Genomic DNA, 26,231 nt, shown 5'->3' with positions numbered 1-26,231 from the left:
GAAGGCAAATGATCCTACAGGCAGAGGGAAAAAAATGTGCATTTTATAACAAGTGGGGCCTCGTTATGTCTGATGCTTAACTTTCCATGCTTCTCTTGCTTCGTCCATCACTCCCTGGCACCATCCAACCCTTCCTAAGGTGATTCATTTTCCTTAAAGTGAGGAAGCGGGGGTTGGGGATATGGCTGAGTCGGCAGTAAAGCGCTCGCTGTGTAAGCACAAACTTCTGAGTTGGACCTTCAGCGCTCAAGTGAACAGTTGGGGCATTAGGACATACGTTTGTAATCCCAGTGCTAGGGAGGCAGAGAGCTGTGGGCTTGCTGGCCAGGCAGCCTTGCCGAGCTGGCAAACCCCAGGATGCCGTGAGAGACCCTACCTCAAAAAACAAGGTGAAAGGGCAACAGAAATGGCGGAGAGAATTGTAAAGAGAGCAGTTCTTAAAATAAGGTAGATTGCACCCGAGAAATGATGTAAAGCCAGCCTCTGGCCTTCTACAATCACACGCTTGCACAATCAGACACGCGTGTAAATGCGTGCATGCTCACGCATACACGGGGTGCAGAGGACAAGAATAGGTGAAAAGTCAAGCAAATCAGAGCGGGCCTCGAGGCCTCTGCCTTTCCTTCAATTAACAAAGCCAGCTGCAGCCGTGGGACCACTCGGAGCACTCGGTTTGGTTTTGCAAATGCATCAGCTTTACCTTGGGAAGATCAGAAGCCCCGGCTCATCAAATTGAACTCAGCTGAAGGCCGCTCCCCGCCCTTTGGAGTGCTACTAAACAATCTGCCAATTATTTAAATTAAACCCAACCCTGGCCCCTTCCACATCTGCACGCAAAATGCTTAAATTCCAAGCGCAACTTTACTGGCATAAGAAAATAATAAGGGGAGTTCAATTTGTGTCAGCATGGCTCAGGAAAATAAGATATCATGTCTTGCTGTCTGCTTGATGTCAGCTTCTCAGATGCAAGCCCTAATGTCTCATCCTAGACTGTCCACACCAGGGCCTGCCAAACCCCGAAGTTCAGCCAAAGTTCACCAGGCTACTACCAAATAGCTTTTCTTTCTCCTTTCTCAGTCGTTAGGAACCCTCTGCTTTATACTGCGCACACGTGATGCGTTTACCTCTTAAAACATATATAACTCTATTATCTGCCTCCGCTCTCAGAGAACCCTGTAAAAAGCTCTTCCTGAGACTAGCTAGCTGCTTCTACGGCTCAGTTATTCTGCTCCTTGCCTTCCACTGTGCAGACTGGGTTCTGCCTGTCTGGGGCTTCCTGGTCAGTGCACAGAGAAAATCTGCGATAGTTGAGAGAAAGTGAAAGCTAGCAGGATAAATCCCTCTTTCTGAAAACAAATAAAGTGGGCGGGAAGTAACACAGACACTGGTCACTTACTCACCGAGATGATTTCCCAAATGCTTTTTCAAGGCTTATGTGGTGGCGCACGCCTTTTTTAAAAAAATTTTATTTTATTAATTTATTCATATTACATCTCAATGGTTATCTCCTCCCTTGTATCCTCCCATTCTTCCCTCTCTCCCATTTTCCCCTTACTCCCCTCCCCTATGACTGTGACTGAGGGGACCACCTCCCCCTGTATATGCTCATAGGGTATCAAGTCACTTCTTGGTAGCCTGCTCTCCTTCCTCTGAGTGCCACCAGGTCTCCCCATTCAAGGGGTGTGGTCAAACATGAGGCACCAGAGTATGTGAGAAAGTCACGCCTTTAATGCCAGTACTTGGGAGGCAGAGGCAGGCAGATCTCTCTGAGTTTGAGGTCACTCTGGTCTCTGTAGAAAGTTCTAGGACAGCCAGGACTTCATAGTGAGACCTTGTCTAAAACAAACAGACAGACAAGAAAACAAACAGCTACAACAATTACAACAATAACAACAACAACAACAACTGCCCCAAATGCTTTCTCAGCTCTGCTTCCTATTCAAGCCCAAGGCTTGCTCAGGATGGGCCCCCCAAACCTGCCCTAAGATTAGCACCCAGCCCTTGAGGGTTGAGCCAGGGAGAGGCAGAGGGTCACAGCTGTGTTCTTCCTTTCAGCTGGGAAGTAGAGATGGCCAGAAGGGATGGTTCTCTTTTGTCTGTTTCCTAGTCATTCTCCAGTCTTGAGTGACTGGCGAGCCCTGTCATGTTCCATACTGAAGCTGGGTACCCGCTCTTGAACTGATGCAAGATCGCTGTTTTTCCGTGCCACAGGATGATGTATCAATCTGGAGTCCTGGCATGGCCAGAGAGCTAGAATTTCGCTCCTCTGCAGCCGCGCAGCTTTAGTAGGTGTGTGAAGACAAGTGCACTGAAGCCTTTCATCTGTTGTGGAGCCCTTCCTGCAGTGTAGCATGCCATGAAACCTGGCCTTGGCTTCGGCAGCTTTCCCCCAAACACAGTTTTTCTTCCTCTTTCTCTCTCTTCCTCTTCCCTGCCCCCTTCCCTCCCTCTCTTCCCTTTGTTCCTCTTCGCTTCCTTCCTCTCTCTTTCTTCCTCTTCTTTTCCTCTCTCCCCTCCCTTCCCCTTACTCCTTTCCTTCTCTTTGCCTCCTCCCTTCCCATTCCTTTCCCATCCTCTCTCTCTCCTCCTCTGCCCTCTTTCCTACTGCTCTTTCTAGGATTTATGTGTTTCTTTATTTTGGGGGCTCAGCTCTCACTATGTTGCCCAGGCTGGCATTGACCTGCTGAGCTCACGTACTGATTCTCTTGCCTCAATCTCCTGTATAGCTGGAACTGTTCAAAGCTATCAGGGCTCAGAGCAGCGTTGTGGGAGGAGATACATGCTTCCAGTTAGTGATGGAGGTTGGGATGGTGCGTGGGTGTGGGAAAGCTCCACCCAATGAGAGGCTAACATCTTTAAACTCACTATGGCCTTTTTACCCTTGTAATTCTCTTCAAAACAGTGAAAATAGTTGTGAAATCACTTTTGAGGTAAGCTACAGCTAATTATAAGAACTATTTTAAAAGTATGCAAATGCATATGTGTGTATATATATGCAAATGTTTATGAAGACCAGAGGTCAATGTTGGATGTCTTCTTTAATATCTCTCTATCATTTTTTCTCTTTTTCTTTTTGAGATAGTTTCTCACTGAACCTGGGGCTCACCAATTAGCCAGCTAGACTGGCTAGCTAGCAAGCCCCATCTCCTAAGGGCTGCGGTTTGAGATATGCATTGCTATACCTAGGTTTGTTTTAATGGGTGCCAGGGATTTAGGTTGGGGTCCTTGGCAAATACTTTACCCACCAGCCCTGTCTATAGATATTATGATTAAAAAGCATTCTGTATCAATTTGGAATTATTTATTGTTTCTGAGACTAAGTCTCACTCTGTCCCAGGCTATGAGCAGCACCCTCTTTCTTCAGCCTCCTAAATCCTGGGCTTACAGACATGTGCCACCATGCCTGGCCCAGGAAACTTGCAAACACCTTTCAGGACATGGTTTCCAGTAACTGAGTTTGGCTTAATTAAGTAATCAGATGGGCCATCACAGATAAGCCAGGTCTGAACACAAACAGCAAAGAAAAGAAATTCTAAGACACAGCCATTCCTGCCAGGGTCTGATATTATCGTCCTCATGCTTTTTATCTTCCATATCATAAAATAATTCATCTTAAGCATCGCACTTAAAGAGACTTGAGTGCTGATTCATATTTGAGTTAATCTGGTATCAATTACTGGCCTGGGTTTGGAGAATTCGATGTCTGAGCAGATGAAATACTTCAATACCTTAGATAGAGCTGGTTTCTGGATCCAGCCTGCAATGGCATGGTCAGAAAAGTTTAAAATATTTCTGCCAGATTCAAAGACGAGCAAGATTAAAAATTCCCAAATGTGTATCCTGGAACCCCTCCAACAACATTCCATCTTTATTCATTATTGGATATTGTCTTGATTAAAATTCCTGTTGGTTTGTCCTTGGTTAAGTAGTAATCGTGTAGCCGAGCATTTGGAATGTATTGGGATCATGTGACACTTGCGTGAGCCCAAATGAATATAGAGAGATCTCTTTCACAAGTCAGCGAGGACGGCTGAACGAGTTCAGATTTCAGCAGAGCCGCTTCAGGCTGGGGGAGGGGAGGGGAGGGGAAGGGAGGGGAGGGGAGGGGGTTATCTGGCCGGCACATTCTTTGCCAACATGTGAATCAGAAAGAGCTGTTCAAAGCAGAGTGTCTCTTCCCTGTAACACCAAAGTCCCGAATCGAGGCAGATTTCTCCAGAGAAAACGAGATCCTCCCCCCCTTCCCCCCTTTATCTCTCTGTTCTATTTCTAGCAGTTGCTAACTTCACCCAGTAACATGTGAAAAATGCAAGCCACAATGGGAAGCAGATGACTGGGCCACCGTCTTCTGAGTCACCCTTTTGTCCTTTGCATTCCTCTCAAGACTGGAGACTCTTTCTGGGGAGGGGCTGAGAAGGGAAATCTAAGGGAAACAGGGGCCCCCTCAGTAGCCGTGAAAGCGTGTGTGTGTGTGTGTGTGTGTGTGTGTGTGTGTGTGTGTGTACATGTGCACATGTTTATATAACAGCCCCAGAGGACAGCCTTAGCTGTCCTTGCCCCTCAGCCACTGCCCACCTTGTTTCTTTGACACTGTGTTTCTCACTGACCTGCAGCTCTCTAATTTGACTAGGCTGGCTGGCCCGTGAGCTCCAGCCTGCCTCTGCCTCCCTAAGACTAGGATTTATAAGCACGTATCACCATGCCTCATACAAATGCTTTTATGGTTCTCACAACCTGCTTTGTGCCCATCCCCAGGGACTGTAGTCCAGGCCCTGATGCCTGCACAACACCAAGAAGAGAGTGGGAGGCTGTGCAACACTGTGAGGCCCAGCTGGACTTTTGTTTTGTTTTATATTAATGGGCACTGGGACATGAAGTCTGTCTCAGAGAAGGGAGGGACAGAATGTTGGCGAAGGTCTGAGTCCCCAGAGATGACAAGAGCTGTCAGCACCTCTCTTGTTCTGGAAACATATCCGTCAGCTAGAAAAAGTCACGAGGTGGAGCTGGAGCCAAGCTCTTTGGGCTAGACTCAACTTTTGGGCAAGCTGTCGAGGAGTCAGCTCACCTCTGTGTACTCCCCAGGATGAGGGTACCACAGGGGACGGGATGAGATGATGCTCCTGTTGTCTCTAGTAACTGTATTGGGAACCCTCTGGAACAAAGCATCCAGCTGTAGTCATAGTTACAAGTAAGCTGATGGAGAGGAGTTTTGTGGTGTGTGTGTGTGTGTGTGTGTGTGTGTGTGTGTGTGTGTGTGTGCGCACATGCTCATGCCAACATTTGTGAAGGCCAGAGGGTAATGCCTGGTATTGTCCTCAATTTCTCTCCACCTTATTTGTTGAGACAGAGTCTCTCCCTGAACCTGGAGCACAGAGATTTGTCTAGACTGGCTGACAGGGAGACGCAGGGACCCTCTTGTCTCTGCCTACCGAGTGCTGGGGGTGTAGGCAAGTACTGCCAAGCCCAGGTTTTAATCTGGGTGAGGAGGTGTGGATGCAGGGCCTCGTGATTGCAGGGCAAGCACTTTACCAACTAGGTTCTTTCATCATCTTGACACTTCATAGTATTGTGTGCCCCAGGGAGCTCATGTTCTGGGAATCTGGCCTGCCACTTATGGAAATGAATGGACCAAATAACTTCCCATGAGGCCAAGTCTCACAGGTGAGTCTTCTTGGGTTTACAGTGAACTTGTTTTCAGTCTTTCACCATTGTGCAGAAACATCAACCAAGCCAAGACACTGTGCCCGTTAGTTAAATGATAGCTATGGGATAATCAAATTTTTGTCTGGTTTCTTCCGATCTGTATGACCAGCATCCAGAACAGTAACTGCACACATATATTTGAGAATGAGAGACTATATAAAGGGATAATACCAAAGATTTATAAATAAGAATCAATAATGCAATAGTCAAATGGTTTTGAGCATATGAGTTGACAAATGCACTTAATATTTTCACACTTACTTATTATATAAAATAGTTTAACTCATTGATCTTCTCCTCCCTTTTCCTTTCTTTTTCTCCCTCCCTTCCTCCCTCCCTCCCTCTCTCTCTAAAAGATTCATTTATCACATACACATATATATTATATATAATATATATTCACACACACACACACACACACACACACACACACACACACACACACACACACACGAGCTCTATCTGCATGTACACTTGAATGCCAGAAGAGGGCACTAGATCTCACTATAGATGGTTATGAGCCACCATGTGGTTGCGTGGAATTGAACTCAAGACCTCTGGAAGAGCAGCCAGTGCTCTTATCCGCTGAGTCATCTCTCCAGCCCCCTCCCTTCTCTTTTCACCAAGATTTCGTTACGTAGCCCAGGCTAATTACAAATAATTCCCGTGCTCCGGTCTCGAGAGTACTAGATCACAGGCATGTACCACCACAATCTGGCCGAACACACTGTTTCAACAAATGGAATTTTAGAACAGTTGGAGTAAGGAAAAGATCAGAAAACCGTTGTTAATCACCTCTTTTGCAATGATAAGCAAGTACTGTTACTGTTACTGAGGCTTTGGAAGGTTAAATCATTTGCCTAAGATGCCAGCGAAAATGAGAGGTAGAAGTAAATGGTTTAGACACAGGGCTCCCTTACTGGAATTGTCTTAAAGATGGAATTACTGGTCATTTCATGACGGTGGACTTCATCAGCATTTGGGGATTTTTGGACAGCTTACACATGATGCTGGAAAAGAGTTTAGAATGATTTCTTTTTATGGGAAGATTTTCGAATTTTCGAGATTCAAATCAGATTAAAATGGGTGAAAGTGCTTTTTCAGGCTGCTTGGCTTGATGCTAAAAAATAAAAAAAAAAATTGTCCTGAATCCAAATCCCATATAAATGTATTAGCTTTTTCTAGCCAAGAGTTCACAGAAGCAAGAAATAAATCACCATGCCTCCAAACCAGGAGGGAACTGGGAGAGAGCTGGGTGTTTGATGAGGTCTCAGAGGGCTTGTGTTTTCCTTCCAGTGCCACTATGCACAGCTACATGAGCTTGACTAAGTCACATGTCTCTCCTGACTCCGCTTTACTGATGTCCCAATTACGATCTCCTTAAAACACTATTTATGTTATTTTTAGTTGTTTATGTTTGTGTATATTCCCCTGTGTATGGAGGTCAGGATTGGAGTTGGGTCCCTTGGAGTTGGTACTACAGGACTGTTAGGGTGAGCCACCCTCCATGTGAGTACTTGAAACAGAACTCCAGACCTCTGCAAGAGCAGCAAGTGCTCTTGACGGCTGGGCCATTTCTCAAGCCCCTCTAACGAGATCTCAATAACCCCTGCTTTGCTTACTTCTCCCATAACATCAGAATAGGAGAAATTATGGAATCAAGGCACTGGAAAAGCCAGCACTCAATCGAGGAAAGACAACTTTATAGTGACAGTGATGGATGCTCCTATATTCTGTGATTATGGAATTTGATGCCCCCTTCTTACGTTATTATACTAATTAATTTAATTTGCACCCCTAGGGGAAAACACGTATGTCTCTCCTTTAGAATTCTTTTCTCCCTTGAGACAAGGCCACATGTGCCCAGCCTGGCTTTGAAATTAGTCCATAGCTAAAGATGGTTTTGAACCTGTGTTCCTTCTGTTCTCCCTCTTGAGTGCTGAGGTGACAGGTGTGTACACCCATGCCCAGTCTAACATGGTGCTGTGGATGGGAACCAGGGCTTCATGCATGCTAGGCAAGTATTCTGCCAACTGAGCCACATCCTAGTTCATCTCTTTTAGAACCTCAGGCAAATTTTCCTTTCAATTCAACAGAACTTTACCTATGTCATTTGTGGATGTTTTCCTAGTCACCCTTTTCTATTTATTTTAGATCTATGAAGATTTACTATTTCCCCTGCCCCCAAGTTGGTAAGCCCTCAGATCTAGCGGCATGTCAGAGGGCACAGAGGACTGAGAGAACATCTCCCTGTGTTCATGTTTTTAGGGTTGGTCCCAGTTATAGAGTGTAATTATGTTGCCTTCTTGCCCGATGCTAGACAAGTCTGAGGAGGCCTCTCGGACACTCCTGTGCATTCCGAGGGCCTGTGAGTAATTGCAGTTCTGGCGATGAGCACGCTTCAGAAGGTCTCTGCTGCTGGGCTTTTGGTTTCTGCAGTGCCTACATACCCCCATGAATTTAATTACCACCGTTTTGGTGCCTGACAAATATGCTTCACTTATAAACCCCATATTTATGTTTGGATAGGACTGGAGGCTGTGTGTGTTGTAACCACCGCATCCCAGACATTTGTGAAAACAGCCCTCTGAACTCTCACATTAAGTATTTGGTTTAATGACCCGCAGCGTGTGATATTCTTTTCTGGTTTGGGAAACTGTTTTTCAAGTTCAGGTCTCTGCAACCCCTTTCTTCTCCCTTCCTGCCTCTCTCTAAATTTTATAATGCTGTGTTTCCTCTGGAAAGATTAGGTAAGAGGGAACACGTGTGTGGAGTCCTGGCCGGCTCCCATGTGCTGCAGGCTGGTGAGACAGAGGCCAAAGGACGAATGACTTCAGCACCTGACAAGGGTGTGGGTCTGGGGGAGGGGATGGGTGGCCGTAAAAGCCAGCTGACTTGCTTGATGCCTGGTCAACATTTGCTGCAAAAGCAGGTCTTCAGCGTGGCCACTAAACCATTCCAAACTAAGTTAGTCTCGGCAGCAAGCCCCCTGTGCGCCTCACATAGTGATTTGGGGTCTTTGAAGGAGCTTATCTTCTTCAGTCTCTTTCTTTGACAATGAGTAATGCATTATTACTTTTCTTACTGTGGTGAGAAGTACAACCACAGAATTGCCTTAGGGGGAAAAAGGGCTGATTTGGGCTCACAGTTTGAACATCATGGTGAGGAAGACTGTGGAGATATAAGCACAAAGCAGCTGACGTCATGAAGCAGAGAAAGGCAGATGCTGGGCATCAATCAACACACTTTCTTCTCCTTTTTATTCAGTTCAGGATCCCAGCCCATGGGATGCTGCTGCACACATTGAGGGAGGGTCTTCCTACCTCGGTTGACCTAGAAACTCCCTGAAAAATGCTCTCGGAGTTGGTCTTCTCTGTGATTCTAGATCTTCCGTGTTGATGACCAGCATTGAGCATCCCAAGTAGCTCATGGTACTTGGAGAGTTTCCCCGGGTCTCAGAACTGGCCAGAATACTGCAGTTCATCCGCATCCTCACATAGACACGAGCCTTCATTGAGCACTTGGTCTGTCTTCTGTAGGGCACTGCTACATCTTCAAGCTCTCGTTGTGGCCTTTAAAGACTTTTGGAAACTGTCGAGTTGGGGCTCACATGGACAAACACTTGTGTAGTCACTGTCAGTTTACCATGCAGTGGAGGGACAGAGCAGTGCCATAGGCAGTGAGAGCGTACAAAGCTGAGGAAGGCTAGTCTAAGGAAAGTGTACAAATGGGCTCCAGGTGATTGGAAGGAAGGGAGCATTTGGGCTTGAATGTTCAGAGCTCCAAGCGCCAGAACGCAAGTGTGGAGCAAGCAGCTGTGCAGTCCATACAGGAATAGGTAAGGATGAATTTGGCCTCATAGGTCAGGAACGCGGTGCTCCTGTACCAGTCTAAAGTGACTTCTTTTTTGCCCAGGGGATGGAGATGTCCAGAAGGTTTTTAATTAGACAAGGAGGAGAAGACAGTGAAGATGACTTGTTTTAAACAAAGGTGTCAGCAGGAGGCACGGTAAGGATCAGTTTGGACCTTTTTTTTTTTTTGGAAAGTCTCTCAGCATAGGTGACACAGAAGATTCCAGGGCCTCAGTTGGAGTGAGGTAGGTCTGCAACACAAGCTTTGAGAGTGCTTAAAATCTTTGCTTTTCATCATCATGAGGGGTTTGCTGTTATTTCTCATTGCAGAAGGAGAGTCAAGGACAGCTAAGAGTCTCCCCATTTAGAGCCGAAACTCAGAGGTAAGGGAAGAGAGACAGCTACCCCTAAGACCAGGACCTATCATGTGAGTGACAACAGCCTTCCAGTTGCTGATCTCACGAATTCCAAGGGCTGACTTGCATGTTCCAAGCTGTGCAGCTCTCGGCTGCACTTTATGGGTCCAGGAAGGTCTGCTGAGCTGCCTCCCAGCCACGTGAGGGTTTGCTGTGAGCTTAGTGTGAACAGAATGCAGGGGGAAGACGTATGGTCGTCTAACTCGTCACCTGCCTCTGCCTTGCCATTTGGAGCCCCGTTTGGGCTGCCTGATAACTTTTTGCTTTATTTTGTTTTGTCTTCTTCCATTTAAGGAGCAGAAATGCAACCAGCTTGAGGAGGGCCCCGTAGAGCTGATTGCCATGAGCCGCCCTAAACCAGAACTGATCGAACTCTGCTGGCAGCGTCTTTAGAACTTGGGTGGCCCCATTCGAAGCTGAAAAAAAAAATCAACAAAAAGGCAAGGGTGGGGGGATTTCATGCATGTCCTCGAATAAAAGAGTGATGGTTTTCAAACTCTATTTTTGATACGTTTTCTAAATTTTGATGACAACTAGGGCTTAAGCCGTGGAAGTTTGTGACATTCTCTGATCAAGCATTTGCTTTGGAGATTGGCTTGATTACGTGGTTGGGTCCTGAGTGATTTCTAAACACAAGAAATCAGCTCATCTAGTACTCAATAAAATCCCCCTTTCCAAAGGAAGGGCTCTGTGCTGGAAACTGCTAGAGCTTGGAGCAGGAGAATAGGGCATTGCACACAGGGAAACGCCAGGTTTATGGAGGCAGAAAATAATTCAGGACTTCTCTTTTTAAACAAAGGTATTAAGTTCCCCCATGGGACCTACGATCTCCTCTGGCATGGGGTTTTGACTGGCCCATAGTCCTGGGTATGGATTCCCTCCTGCAGAGTGGCCCTCGAATCCAGTCAGAGAGCAGTTGGGTGACCTCTGGGGTGATTCTGTTGCTCTTGCACACATGGGCAGGCACTGCCTGGTGCGTGAGCAGCTGGTCTGTAGAGTAATGCTGTGGACATGTGAATACAAAGGAGATTTATTGAGTTCCTGCCATGGTCCAGACGTTGCTGGTGCTTCTGACTTTTCTGGCATTTTATGGCTTTTTCTGGAAAGCTATAGGGATCCAGGGGAAGGCAGAAGCACAACCTTAGGTAGAGCTCATTCCAGCAGCCACAAAAAGGACGGAGTTAGATCCAAGGAAGTAAGGAGTAGCAGAGCAATTGTGCATAACAGCAGAAATCTCCTGCATTTGCCAGGGGTCATGGAAAAGCACCAGCTTTCCAGGGAGTGGCTCTCCTAACTTTTGCTCCCTGTATCCCCAGCATCCAGTGCTCATGAGAGGCCCACATTCTTCCTGTGAGATGCTCACAATATGCTTGGCTCACAATACAGCCTAAGTGTGTTCAGAGATACAGACTAGTCCATAGCTGTGCTCACTCGAATGCACCCAATCTTGTCACAGATGTAACCCAAATTTTAGCATTGAAGATGCTTATCATATCATGAGCTTTATTTGTAAAATTATGGAAAACATTTATATGCCAAAATGGGAAGTCTCTTGGTTTGGATGGGATGCTTGGAATTTGGAAAGTCATGTTCAGCTGACCGTTCTGTGGCAAAGTAAATTCTATTAACATAATAATTGCACAAGCTGCACACACTAATGTGCACACTAACTTGCATAGCTGTGCTTCCGTTTCCTCATGGAAACACATGCAGAGCACAAAAAGATGAGACTACGCAGTGACTGGCTGTGGGGAAACACTGCCATCCCTTCCTTCTGTAATTTTTTTTTCCAGTTTTATACTGTGGAAGAATGAAAGTTTTCAAATCAGAAGGTTAAAAAGTACAGTGGGAGTGGATACAGACATCCCAAGAAGATCCAACTACAAAGAGTTCAGCACTACCACCTGACTGTGGGGAGCCACAAAAGCCTCTATTGCCAACAGTATCTTCATCAGTAAAATGGGCGCAATGTGCTGTCTCCTGGCTAAGGGTGAACTGTTATAAATGGCGGGCATGGTAAGTGACACGAGTGTGCTTGTAGCTTCAGGAACACATGAAACTACCACCTGTTATTACCATGCCCCTTTCTCTCATTGGGCTTTTCAGTGGCTGCTATAATTCCCTGGGTGACCTCAGTAGATGGAAGCCTAGTTGGAGAAGGGGAGAGGGCAGAATGTTTAACAACTTCCCACCCCTGTGACAAAAGTCACACACACAAAGATGACAGAAGGACAGATGCTTGTAGCTTCTCAGTTTCAGCCTATGGTGGGTTGACTGTTAATGTTGGGCCTCCGATGAGGAGTGCTTTTCTTGGCAGGAAGCCAAGAAAGAGAAAGTACCGGGGGTAAGGAGGCAACCCGGTAAATAGACTTCATGCATAGGCTACACACATAACCTATATGAAAAGCTGGATGGGGCAGTATGCACTAGTAATTCCAGTGCGGCAGAGGTGGCAAAAGAAGTGTGCGTGCATGTGTGCATGAGTGTGTGTGTGTGTGTGTGTGTGTGTGTGTGTACATGTAAAGGCAGTCTTGGGTGTTGCTCCTTAGGAGCAACCCGCTTTGTTTGTTTAGATAAAGTCTCTGACTGGGACCTGAGGCTTGCCAATGATGTTCGAGTGACTGGCCAGTGGAATCCCAGGGATCCTCTTGTCTCTCCCTCCTTAACATAGAGATAACAAGCACTTCTCACCATGATTAACTTTTTGTGCAGGCTCTGGGAACTGAACTTAGGACAGTACACTTGTACGCCAAGAACGTCACTGTCTGACCCATCTTCCCCATGGGGCTTTGTATCAGCGTTGTTAACAAAGAGTTAGTATAAACCATTCAAGTGAAGGAGACCAAGAACAGGAAACACACACACATGCACACACACACACACACACACACACACACACACACACACACACACACACACACAAAGGCTGCAAGGAGGGGTGAGGAGACAAGCCTACAGCTTCGAACACAATCAAGTAGCTTATACAAATTAGCATATATCATGTCTGCATTAAGAGAAAGTCCTGTGCCACGCTGACTATACAAAGCACTGATTCTGGCCCCTGCCAACTCTGAGTCACAGAACACAGACAGGGCCACACTATGATCACCAAGAACGTTATGTAGGGAATGAGAGCCCAAGAAGTTGAGGGAGTCAGGGAGAATTGGTGGTCAGAAAAGGACTTGGACATAAGACAGCTGGCTAAAATGTCTAGAGCAGAGAGAACAGGGAGCACACAGATGAAGATGTATTTAGAGACAGGAAATAGGCAACTTCCCACCAGTTGAAAGTCTCTAGTTGACTTGTTTTGAGCAAGTCATTGAACTCAAATCTAATTGTTCAGTAAAAATGGAGCCAACAGTATTTCCTAAGCTTCTGGGATGATTAAATGGGGGGGGGGGGGAAGGAAACTAAGTTGCAGGCATAGAGTAAGTGTTCAAAAACATTAATTTCCTTTTCTTTTGCTTTTCCCCTTTTCCTTTGAGGCACATAATGTCTAGTTCAAGACCAATGATTGCAAATTGGTGGCTCATGAGCCAGACCTCGCCTGGAGATGTATTTTGCTTGGATCCCAGAATTCTGGCTCACCCTAGGTCTTAAAAATATTTTGAATTAGTTGGCAACATTTGGAAATTAGAAGATTTCATATAAATATACAGATTTCTGGCTTCTCTTGGAAAATAAGATCTGGCCTCAGCAAGCCCCCTGTATTACCACTTGGCAGTAGCAGCCTGGAACTGAGTTGGGCTGCTCCCATGAGTGAGTCCCATGTTCCCCAGTCCTGCACAGTCCCCTAACTTCCTGCTGAACCCCAACACCGTGGCAACTGTCAGGGGCAATTTATCATTGTGTCTGTACTATTGAGTTCAGAGCAGAGTAGATTTTTTTTTTGAATAGGAAAAGCAGAAAATGGATGGAATGGCCAAGAATATCATCAGTTTCAAAAGGAAAAGGAGAGAATGCATTTCTTTGAGGAAGAAAGGAAATCCTTGTTTAATATCCAAAGAGACCAAACATACCTGTATTTAGGGAGTAACATGGCCTGTCCCACTTCTGTACCCTGCCTGGCTTTTGTAGACATTTGATCTCATAGCCCTTGCCCTGGGCCACCTCTAGGTAGCCTTATCTATTAGTGGAAACTATCAATGCCTTCGGAGGCTTCCTTGCAGCCATGAAATGAGATGTCATCCAAAGCTGAAGAAAGAGGGGCTGGAGATGCTTCAGTGGCTAAGGGTGCTCGCTATGCGGGCACGAGGACCTGAGCTCAGCCCCATAGCAGCCGCGTGGAAAGCTGGGCATGTATGAGCATCTGTAACCTCTGCACTGTGGAGCTGGAGAGAGGAGGGTCACTGGGGACCTCCAGACTGAGTGAGCGACCCTTTCTCAAGGACTATGATGGAGAATGGCGGAGCAGGCCACCCGATGTCCTCCTCTGGCCTCCGCACATCAACATTTGTCCTTCTCCACCACATACACATACACAAACAAACCTGCCCCCCGCCCCCCAATATTCAACATCCTCCCCCCCACATACAATCTTCCAAGGGCTGCCCAACACGCTAGAAGAGAAAACAGAAGTGAAGAAATGAAGAAAGCTGCATGACCTCAAAGTAGTAGACACGAAGTCCATGAACTGAACTACTGGACACGGTTTGTGACTACTGTAGATGTCTGTCCAATTCCCAAGAGAGTGAGTCCTTTTGGATATTTTGATGTTTGACCCTTCAAGAGTTCCTGACTATGACCCCAGACCAAAGGTGCCCAGTAGAGGGCAAAGAATCCCTTTGAATGGCACCTTCCTATAGAAATGTAACCCAACCTTGCTACTTCACTCAGTTAAAAGAAACCGAAGAGTTTAATTTCAACACAGTATTCAATTTGACCGCTATGCTGCTCCTTGATGGATTATGGGGCTATATCCTGACAGACCCATCGCACATCCACCGTATCAAAGTGTCAGTACTGAATACACATCCTAGCTCAGTGGTGGGGGAGTGTGTGTGTGTGTGTGTGTGTGTGTGTGTGTGTGTGTGTGTGTGAGAGCCGCAAGGACCTTCCCTACTCCGGGGGAATCTTTAAGCAGCGAACAGTGGCTAGACACGATACAGCACACATAGGCTGCCTAAGCTCCTGTAAGTAACCTCAACTAAATTCATTACTCACCAAATTAACCTTGGGTGGGATCGTTTCTTCACTCTGTCCTCGTGGCTTAGCTTAGCTTACTTATGTTGTTGTGATAGACACCTCAAGCCAAAGCTACATAGGGGAGAAAAGAGTCTATTTGGCCGAGATTTAAAATTCAGGTTAACTCTCACTTGGTATAGATTGCTTTTACACTGTCTTGAAGTTGAAAAATTAGTTAAGGACCACTTACATATAAAATGGCAGTGTTCTTATTTGTGTGTGTGTGTGTGTGTGTGTGTGTGTGTGTGTGTGTGTGTGTGTGTTCTTGTATATTCATTTCTATGCATGGGCACATGATTGTGGAAATCAGAGGACAACCCTGGCTGTCATCATTCCGTAGGTACCGGCCACCTTGTGTTTTGAAACAGTGTCTCCCATAGCTTTGGAAATGTGCAAGTAGGCTAGACAGGCTGGTTGCCAAGTCCCAGGGAGATGCTTGTCTCTGCTTCCCCAGTGCTCGGACTATAAAATGCGTGCCATAATGCCTGGCTAATCATTATGTGAATCTCCTGGCATCAGACTCAGGTGCCCATGTTCGCAAGGACAGAACTCTACCCCCAGGACTCTCACTTCGACCCCATGCACCATTGTAATGTTAGGTATCTTAGATTTTGTTGATTTTTGTTTGTTTTTTGTTTGTTTGTTTGTTTGTTTGTTTTGGTGGTGGTTGTTTTGAGCTGAGTCCTTGCAATCTAGGGTATAGTCTGCAGTTCGAACTCACGCTCTTTCTCCTCGCTGAGTTTCAGTTCTGAGTAGCCACTAAGAAGAGATAATCACCGAGGAGCGGAGCGCAGAGCAAGTTTAGAAGACAGCCCGATATTAGCAAGCAGTGAAACTTCTCTGGTTTCTTGCCGCTGTGCAGAGCTGGTCCTGATTGACTGGATCTTAGTCTCATAGATATATCCCAGGGACGCCTCTTGTGCTGTTGGCTTAAGGGTCATCTCACATTATCCTCTGTGTCAGGAGCCTTCAGCTTTCTTTCCAACGTAAGCAGTAAGCAAGCAGCTTGAGGGGAAAATCATACACTTATTTCCTCCCCGCCCTGCCCCCCCCACCTGGCTTAGTTCACTTTATTTTTCTTCTATAAAAACCCCTTTGTAATAGCCAAAACTGGAACCTGGGTCTTCTGAACAGAGACTCTGGTGTGGGTTTTCCCAAGATGATCAGTGACTTCCTGATAAGGAGACTTGGTGAATGGTCTCTTTCCAGAGGTCGGGTATCAGGTAGCTGGTAGGCCTGGAGATGGCATGAAAGGTGGCCTTGGCAAAATTGCCCAGAGTGGCACTGCAGCCCTTGGTTGATGTGTAGCAGTCATCAATACTGGACATTATCGGTAGCTTCGTGGGCACAGGAGCAGAGGCAATACCAATGCCTCTGGGGACACCAAAACAGAGCCACAGCAGCCTGTCACCTTGCACAGAACAGTCTTGTTTCCCCAATAGTCTCTCAGCACAGGGACGATGGAAAGCTTGGCCAAGATGATGGCCCCTCAGATAGCTGTGGCTGCCTCCTTGGAGCACTTAACACCAAGACCAACGTGACCATTGTGGTCCCCAATAAGGACAAAAGCCTTGACCCTGGTCTGTTGGCCAGTCTGTGTCTGCTTCTGCACTGGCATGATCATGTGAACTTTATCCTTTAGGGATGCCCCCAGGAAAAAGTTAATATCAGATTCCTTAATGGCCAGGGAGAACAGATAGATCTCTAGGGATTTGATCGTCATGTCCTTAACCAGGTGGCCCAGCTTGGTCGCAGTGATCCACTCCTTGTCTTCTGCTTTACCTCCATGAGGTCCACAGCCTTGACCATGTCCACCACCAAGGCCTCTAAGACAGCAAGCAGGTGCTGCCTCCCAATCCTGGGACCCCAGTCCTCCGGCTCTCTCGCTGCAGCTGTACCAGCATCATCTGCCATTTTATGTTTTCCAGAGGAAGAAGAAGCCATACACTCACTCTTTGTAAACTTTCCTAAAGAGTAGCAGGGGCTTAGTAGATGCCTTAGTTAGTAAAGCAGAGGACCTGAGTCTGATACTTAAAATGCCTGTAAAGAAAGACTGCGTGCAGAGATGTGCTTTTAACGCTATTGCTGGAGAGGCAGAGATGGGTGGATTTGTGTGACTGGATGGCTAGCTGTTAGCCTAGCTAGGGAGCTCCAGGCCAAGGAGAGATTCTGCCTCAAAAAAAAAAAAAAAACCCAAAGTGCATGTTTCCCAAGGCACAGCTGAGGTCATCTTCTGGTCCTATATGCATACATGCACATAGGCCCACACATAGAAACAAAATAAATTCCCCAGAATGCTGGTGATGTGGAATGCTATAGTGAGTCACACTGTTTTCCTTGACCAAGTGTAGGTTTTTCATTCAAACAAAAACATGAGTTTTTCTGTGATGGAACAGTCACAAAGCTCAGGTGTCTGTTGCAAAACAGAGCATCAGCTTTTGCTGCTGCTGCTGCTGAACCTTCAAGGTCAGAGACCCAATTGAACCTGACACTGGGTGTCAACAGGCCCTCATCCATTGACTCGAAGTTTCATTAGCAAACATGTCAGACACCAGGAATTCCACCGATCACAAAAGCACACTTATGACTCCATCCCTCTTCAATAATTGTTACTCATTATGGGAAACAAATGCTCTTTCACAGGGCACATGGGACAATGGATGCAGGACCAGAGAGAGGACGGGCATGGATGGAGGAGTAGTCCATCCATATGGAGAGGAGTGGGAGAGTTTCCTAGAGGAAGTGGGGTTCTGGCAGGTCTCTCCGGAATGAGCAGACATTCCCAAGGCAGCAATCAGGAAGGGCACGAACGTACGCTTGTGTGGCCAGCATATGCGGGACTAAAGGAGGGAGCCCCAAATGGGGGCTGATGGCAGAAGCAGATGGACCCTGCTGTGTCTTCCCATAATGGGTTCATAGGTGAGGCTGCAGCCCCCCCCCATGCGCACATTCTTTTATTCCTTTGCTTTGCTATGATGGTTTCTAGATGCTGCAAGGTGTGATGTGCCTAGCTCTGTGCAGACTTGAGATTTCTCCACCCCACCCCACCCCCACACTGGGTTACCTCCCTCACAGAAGCATAGGCAACTCGGCTTGTTTATAGCCGTGGGCCTTCTGGGCCCTATCTAAAAGACTTTTCTACAGAAGTGCTTTAAACAGATTTCTGAATAACCCTTAAAATTAAGCACCATTAAACCGTAACCAAAAAGTACATGTGGACTAGAGATGTGTCAACATGTGTTTTGCGTCTTTCACTCGTGTAATTTATGTATCTTTCACGGCCCCTGGACAGACCCCATGTGCTGCACACATGGCTGGTACTTTTCTTATTAGGAATGGTATAAAGAGGGTCAGGGACTCAGACTACTGTATTGATAAACACTGATAAAAAATGGCTTCTGAGACACTCGCTTTAATGTGAAGAACATTTATCTGGCGAACATAGAGTTTCATGACTTAAAGTGACCTTGGAAAAATCTGGTGCAAACTAGTCACTGTACACATAGAACTTGAGACCTTTCTTTGGGAGCCAATTGAATCCCCACCAGATCTTCGACTATTTGTCGCAAAACAAGAATGTGGACCTGAGTTATCTCCCTTATAGTCTAACGCAAATTTAAGACTCATGTTTGTTTATTTTGTGTGTTCATGCATATGTGTGCCCTGCATGCTGTGTGGTGAGGTCAGAGGACAACTTGCAGGAACTGGTCCTCTCTTTCATCATGTGGGTTCTGGGAATTAAACTCAGACCAGCAGGCTTGTGACAAGCTAGTTCCTTTACTTATTGAGCCATCTTATCGGCCGTAAGAGTTGGGTTTTTTTTTATCCTTAGTTTTCCAAATCAGTCTGCTCATAATTTTCATTGGAAAAACATTATTATTTTCCAGTCTAAAAGGATTTCTGAAGAGCAGTTCTCGAAGGTTCCCCAGCAGTTCCTACAATGAGGATAGGGAAAAGATGGAAACCTATAGAAACAGCACGAAGCTTGGCACATGAACGTTACCTAATGAGTATTTGAGGGATTTAAGGAAGCACACCGGCAGCCAGCATGGCAGCCTGTTCAACTACTAGGATCGGTTGGTCCATAAAGATTACAAGATCCATAAAACAAGAACGAGACCCACAGTTGAGGGGGCCAACCTAGGCTTTGCCAATGAAAACACAGCGAGCTGGAGCTCCTGGAGGAAGCCTCTCTACCCAGAGGTGAGGATGCAAAGCATTTAACAGCCTTGACCACACAGGCGCTGGCCTTCCCAGCTGCTGTGAACAATCACAAGCCGAGCCCACCAGCTACACCCAGCTCTTCGTCTCTTCTGTGAGACACTCACAGGTTGCCTGCCCCTCCTACCCAATAACTTCCCCTTTTCATGTCCCCGGAGACAATGAAACTCCAATAAAACAGCAAAGCACGGGAAGGGAAATAAGGATGATGGATGGGCCTATTAGCGCATGGAAGATGTCAACTGGGTGAGGAACATTCTGCAGGTAGGAGGGACTGGTAGCCCAGCAGCATTGTGTGCTGGAGTTCATTTTGTGGTACTTCATCATTTCAGAGTCTCCACGAGCCAAGGCAGTGAGAGTGGTGTCCACTAGTCTCTGGAGGGCAGGGAATCTCCTCCCTGGGAGTTGTATGATATGGAAGGAGTTTCACCAAGACCAAAACAGCCATCAAGTGGGAGCCAAAAGAATCGGCTGGCCGGCATGGGAGTCTGGACGTATCTTTTCTAATTTTATCATTAGAAACCAGAAAAAAAAAGTCAACAGCGGACACATTAAGAAGAGATGCACCTAGTGGCGTGCAATCAAACCTCAGGAGACCTCTTGGAATTCTTTGAGGAGTAGTGCATGAAGACGTTTTGGTACCTCTGAAGCAGCAACAAATCACTAGTAAAGAGGAAATGGCCTGATGTATTGATAAAGAGACTAATAAAGAAAGCAAGCACACTGTTGGAGAGTTTGCTACTGGACCAGTAAGAAGGCACATCAGGTAAAGGAGTTTGCCACTGAGTTTGAAGACCTGAATTCCATCCCTGGGTCCAATACTGTGGAAGGTGAGAACCAACTCTCAGTAGTGGTTCTTCTACCTCCACCTGCACACTGTGGCATGTGCACCCATGGAAATGCACGCTCGCACACACACACACACACACACACACACACACACACACACACACACACACACTTAATAAATCAATTTAATTTAAAAAATAAAAAGTAGCTGGAGAGATGGCTTAGCAACCAAGAATGATTGTGGTTCTTGAAGAGAACTGGTTTCAGTTCCTGGTACCCACAGGGCAACTCATAATTGTTTGGAATTGCTGTTTCAGGGCATCTGATGGCCTCTTTTGGCCTCTCAGAGTACCTAGCATGTGTATAGTGCACATTAAAACATGCAGGCAAACACTCGTACACATAACATAAAAGTAAATAAATCTTTAAAAAAAACTAAAAAATTTAAGCCTCACTAAAACCAGAAATTAACAAACTTGACTAGTCCAAATACTGCATTATGGCAAATAAAATTATGTAGTTTGGGAATATTATTTTTATATACATGCAGGTGCCTCCAGTCTGTGGCCATGAGCTATTATGTGCTCAGGGTAGCTATGAAAGCAGCCCAACACAAAGTCATAAATGTATTTTAAATGTGCGATTTCTTTTGCATGTCCTTGTTTGTATTTTGACTGCATGCCACTTGTCAGAGTGAACTCTGTAAATTAACAACTTCCTGCATGGTGCTGCAGTGTCAGAAGGTTGAACATGCCTATGTGGCATAAGACAAAATTAGTTTTTTAAGATTTTTTTTTAAAGGAGTTGTTGATAGGAGGTTCATGTTCTGCTTCTGCGCTTGAAAGTCCATCCATATGCAGAAAATTTCACAGTAGGATTTTTAGCTCTATAGTACACAGAATAATAGTTCAGTCTTTAATCGGTCGGTGTTCTTTATCTTTCACACATGTGCTTTGTGAACGTTTCCTTATATGGCAAAGGGTCTTTGCAGGTGTGAGTGAATTTGGAGGATGGGGAGATTATTCTCCATTAGTCAGGTGGTCCAGTGTGATCCCAAGAACCTTTAGTGAAATGATTAGCTTTGCTTATCAGTTTGAATTTCAATGAAGGTCTGTTTACACTGGGTTAACCTATGTCCATGTGGGTGGGGATTGAATTAATTAAGGTACCTGGAGTGAGAAGATCCAGCCCACTGTGGGTGGCGCTATTCCCCAGGTAGGTGAACCTGACCTACACGAAGGTGGAGAAATTGAGCTGAGCACAAGCAGGCAACTGACTGAACACACATGTGTTCATTTCTCTCTGTGCTTGACTGGATGTGACATGGGTAGCTGCTTGAGGTTCCTGCCACCCAGTGGCACTAGCATATCCTTGTGACTACCACACAAAACCTTTTGGCGTGTATCACCTTAACAGACTCAGAAGGTTTTGGGTTCGGAGTTCAAGGGAGTGTGTTAGTTACTTTTCTATTGTTGCGATAAAACACTATGATTGAGACAACTTAGGGAAGGAAGAGTTTATTTGGGGCTTCCAGTTCCAGGAGATGAGAGTTTATGGTGGTGGAGCAGGAGTGGCATGTGGCAGGCACCTGGAGCACCAGGTGAGAAATTACTTATTGAACCACGAGTAGGAAGTCAATAGAACTAATCCAAAAATGGTGGAGTCTTTTGAAATGTCAAAGGCCACCAGTAGTGAGTAGTGACGTATTCCCTTCAGCCAGGTCACACGACTGGAGTCTCCCCAAACAGCACTGTCAACTCTGCATTGAGTATCCAGATACCTGTGACTTATGGGGGTCATGTCATTCAAACTATCACAAAGGGGGCACTGAGGGGGACTGTTCTTTTGAGGTAAGAGGTTTATTAGAAAAGTTGCTAACACTATAGACAGACAGAAAGACAGCAAGCAGCATGGTGAGGGCTCTGAGGAGAGTTTAACAGAGCCCTTTCAGATCGCTTTGTGAGAGCAGAGGAGGCTCTAGCCATGGGATTGATGAGAATCCCATCACAGTCTGGCCATCTCTGGGTCAGCTATGGGTACCCGAGAGGCAAGAGTCTACATAAACAGTTAATGATGACTTTGGAGATCAAATTACGTTAGTTTTGGTAATTACCAAAATTCAACCAAAATGGGGGAGCTTCACAAAAATGTCATGGCCCCTGCTCATAAGATTACTAGGTTTCTCAAACCTCACAGCTAAGATTGCTGTGGGGCAACACTGGGACCTCCAGCAGAGATTTCCCTGCCTTGCTGTAGCCCTTCCACCTGATGCTCCCAATGTATTTATATGACTCTCTTTTTCTCTCTTGCTATAAATTTTTCATGAAATTACCTTGCCAGACATGGGATTTGTGGTAATCTGCATCTGTGCTCCTTGGCCATGGTGACTGATAATAGATCTAGAAGGATAATCTTACCCTTTGGGGTAAGAGCTTTTATTATTATTTTTTTTTTTAATGTCAATGGTTAGAGCTTTGATCTCTGAACAACTTAATTTTTAAATTTTTATTGTATGTGTATGTATGGTGTTTTGCCTGCATTTATGGCTGTGTTCCATAAGCATGAAGTAGTCACAGAGGTCAGGAGACAGCAACACATGCAATGGATCTGGAGTTACAGAGGTGGAGTAAGTCACCATGCAGGTGCTGGAAATTGAACCTAAGTCCTCGAGGACAACAGTCAGTACTCTTAAGCACTGAGCCGTCTCTCCAGCCCCACTAATCTGCTCTTTAAAGAATGTCTATACACATATATTAGTGTAAGGAGGCACATGTGTACATGTGTGACATCCATGTAAGGACCTTTACTGTTGTTCCACAGGTAGTATCTTTCATGTTTGTTTTTTGTTTTTTGTTTAGAATGCATATCTCAGAAGCCTGGAGCTTGCCTGGTCAGTAAATCCCAGGGATTCTCTTATCTCCTTCTTCCCAGGGTTGGGATGCCAAGATGCATCAACATACTTTTCTTCTTCTTCTTCTTCTTCTTCTTCTTCTTCTTCTTCTTCTTCTTCTTCTTCTTCTTCTTCTTCTTCTCCTCCTCCTCCTCCTCCTCCTCCTCCTCCTCCTCCTCCTCCTCTTCCTCCTCCTCCTCCTCCTCTTCCTCCTCCTCCTTCTCCTCCTCCTCTTCCTCCTCCTCCTTCTCCTCCTCCTCTTCCTTCTTCTTCTTCTTCTTCTTCTTCTTCTTCTTCTTCTTCTTCTTCTTCTTCTTCTTCTTCTTCTTCTTTTTCTTCTACATGGGCTCTTGGGATTGAACAATAGAACTCAGGTCCTTGTGCCTGCAAAGCAAGTACTTTACTTACTGGGCCATACCCCAGCCCCTATATGTATGTTTTTAAGAAACCAAAGTAAAATTCACATGGCACTCTGTCACCCACAGTGACACACAGCCTGGTGACACTTGCTGCCTTCTCAGTGCTGTGCCTAGATGACCTCTCCATTGGCTGCCTTTCACGCCATCCTCTGTCTTTGAACGAACATTATTTTCATTTTCATCCAGTCCAACTTATCCTTCTTTTCTTATGTCATATGTGCCTCTGATGTAGAATCTCAGAATCCACTGCCAAATCTGAGGTCATAAAAGCTCTTTCCCTCACCTCAGAAGGAAATCCCCGACCCATTAAACAGCCATGTTCTGTTTTAATATCCACATGCCCACATCTCCCCTGCAACCAAACCACCAAGTTACTTTTCTGTCCCTGTGGATTTGTCTGTAACTGGATCTTTCAAATAAGAACCGCAGATTGTGTGACCTTTTTTGCCTGGCTTCTAGAAGGTTCCATAATTTGTTATTAATCTAGTGTGTGTGTGTGTGTGTGTGTGTGTGTGTGTGTGTGTGTGTGTGTGTGTAAGTTCAGGCATGCACATGCCATGTCATGCATGCATATGGAGGAGAAAGGACAGCCTCAGGTGTCAGTCCTCACCCTCCACCTTGTTTCCGACAGGATTTGTTTTTCACTACTGTGTCCACCAGGCTATCAGGTTCACTAGTTTCCAGGGGTTCTCCTGTCTCTGCCTCTGAGCTCGTTATAGGGAAGTTGGAATTACTGATATGTGCCACTGTGTCTAGCTTTCCATGAGTTCCGAGCATCTGAACTCATAATCTGCATGCTTGTGTAGCAAGTGCTTCGCAACAGAACCATCCCAGCAGCCCCTGCATAAACTGTTTGATATTCCTTTGGGTTGTAGCATTTATCAGGACTTCTTTCCTTTTCGTTGCTTAATAATATTCCAATGCATGTGCAAATTGCAATTGGCTTACTGTTGGTAGACAGTGGAATTGGTCAGACACTTTGACTGAAGAAAACAAGGCTACTGTAAACATCCAGATAGAATGTGGAGGATATACATAGTCCTCCCTTGGAATCCTTATGGAATTCATTCCAAGACGCCTATAGATATCACAATCCAATTATGTTCAAGCTCCTTTTATAAAAAGGCATAACATTAGAGGACCTGATGCCACATGGCACGAGGAGGGCAGAAAAGACCCAGAGGCCCTGGCACCAGTAAGATAAACAAGGACATGGTGGAGCGATGGGAGAGGAAGAGAAGTAGAAAAAAAATGTGTGCACAGTGAAGAGAGGGGGAACTGGAGACCTGAGGGCGGTGACGAATAGCCTGTGAGCAGCCTGTGCTGCCACGTGAGGTCACGGTGATAGCCTGCCCTGTGCTGCTGCCGAGGGCTCTGTCTGGATCCATGGCCCTGCAGCAGCAGATGTCTGTGTCAATGTCTGTGGCCCATGTTATCACCAAAGGCCATGTGGATATTCATGGGCTGAGATGCTGCCTAGAGTTATGTTGATGTCCAAGGGTTGCATAGAGCTTGCTCTGCCCCTCACCGAATGCAGCTTGAGGGAAATCTAGCCATGCCCTCTTGACTGGACAATGAAGAAGAGCTGGCCCAGACAGTAAGTGATGTAAGTGAGGGAGAGCTCGCCCTGCTCCTTGCTGGCTGCGGCACATTGGAGAGCTAGCCTCAGCCTTTCCTGCTGTGCAGTAGCAAGGGTGTGGGAGAGATGGCCCAGTTCCTTGCTGCCTGCCACTGTCAGGAGAGCTGGCCCTTTCCATCACTCATTGTAGAAATAGGGAAAGACAACCATGTGCCTTGCCTGGACAGCTCGTAGAGCAGGCCCTGGTGGCATGGGTATGAGAGAGCTGGCCCAAGGACATGAGAGCAGGTGAGCTGGCCCTGCCCCTCGACTTGGCAGTGCGGGAGACCTCGCCCTGGTGAGATACAGGAGAGCAGGTCTTGTAGTTTGCTGTCTGCTACAGGCAGAAGAGCTGGCCCTGCTTCTTGCCTGAGCAAAACAGGAAAGCTGGCCCTGGTGGCTCAGGTGCAGGAGAGGTGGAAGGCTGACCAACTCAGCCACCACCTAGGCCCCGATCCATGGCTTTGAGCTGGCCTACCCCAACATATATCCCATCTATAAACTGCCGAAGCATGTGAAGGGCCAGTCCTCCAGAACCAGTACTGCAGGATCTCCATGATACAGGGCAACAACAGGATACCCAAGAGGACTCCCAGTGAGTATCCAGTATTGATGGTGTAGCAGAAGCCAGAGGCCTTGACCCAGACTCATGGCAATGAGCACTTACAAGTAAAATTGTATGGAAAAAAAGTGTATGCTTTATGACATATTGACACATTGCAGCTTCCATGGGGGAGAATACATATACTTTAAATATTTTTCCTTTTTTTTTCTTTTGGAGGTGAGGTTGCAAGGGAGGAGGGCTGATATAGAGGTATGGGAAGATGAGCGGGATTGGGGTGTGTGATGTGAAATTCACAAAGAATCAATAAAGTTTTTCAAAAGGCATAACATTTGCATATAACAAATCCTCCCTTCTTAAAGTCATCTCTAGCCTGCCTACGACACCCAGTACGTTGTTCATGCTATGTAGATAATTGCTACATTGTATGTTTAGGCAACAGTGTCAAGAAAAAAAAAGTCCCTCTGTCCATGTTCATCACTCACACACTATTTTGCTGATTACTTTTGATTGGCAGTTGGTTGAATCCACACATGGACAGCCCATGGAAACAGAGGTCTGGCTGTATTTCACTTGTG

Source organism: Acomys minous (assembly GCF_964271855.1).
Source record: "Acomys minous genome assembly, chromosome: 1".
Lineage (NCBI taxonomy): Eukaryota > Metazoa > Chordata > Mammalia > Rodentia > Muridae > Acomys > Acomys minous.
This window is presented reverse-complemented; position numbering follows the sequence as displayed.